Genomic DNA, 810 nt, shown 5'->3' with positions numbered 1-810 from the left:
CTAAGCAACTGCGCAACATGTTGCGAGAACATAAAAATATTTAACGCTTATTCACCTTCATTTGTTATATATCTACATTTACACTTTGCTTTAAGTCCAATTAAAGTTGCCTGTGKGACACTTTGCTTGCAGCATTTGTGGCAAGTGCTTTAAAACATTGCCATTTTTATGTAATAAAGCTTACGCCACGTCAGAAAGCTGCAGCACAAACAAAAAAAAATCGAAAAGAGCACAAATTTTAATTTGCCGCCATTCGCGCGCTGCACTTCCGGCCAGCACGGCAGCGTATTTTAAAAACAATTTTTTCTGCAAACGCGAAATTTATTTTGCTGTGTTGTATACTCTCATGCGCTCATCTATGTAAGCTACCAAGTCAAAAAAAAWAATAATAATAATAATAACAACAACAACAATGAAAAGCGGTGGCACACGAGCGGGTTGCGCAGTGGCACAAAGAGGGAAGCGCATAAAAAACCCAAATTGCACTGGCACTCGAAGTGTTTTCCGACTGAAACGAATTAAATTTGCAGCAGCGGGTCATTATGGCGGAAATGTTGATCCAAGCAAAAGAACTCCTCAGGCAAACACGCGGCCAAAAGGAAGTATGAACAGCGCAATCAGCAGCCATGAAATATATATTATTACAGTAACTGCCTGCATATGTTTACCTATGTATACCCTGAACAGGGTATATGAAGGTTGCTACGAGGAACTAGTCACTCATTWTTTGAAACATCGAGCTGAAATTTTGTATATATCCTTTACTCTTGAAGAAGCTACACATTAGTCGGTATCGCTGAAATAGCACTA

The sequence above is a fragment of the Bactrocera latifrons genome, unplaced genomic scaffold (genome assembly GCF_001853355.1).
Source record: "Bactrocera latifrons isolate USDA-ARS-PBARC rearing strain unplaced genomic scaffold, ASM185335v1 scaffold_219, whole genome shotgun sequence".
NCBI lineage: Eukaryota > Metazoa > Arthropoda > Insecta > Diptera > Tephritidae > Bactrocera > Bactrocera latifrons.
The sequence above is the reverse complement of the archived record's forward strand: the minus strand, read 5'-3'. Positions refer to the sequence as shown.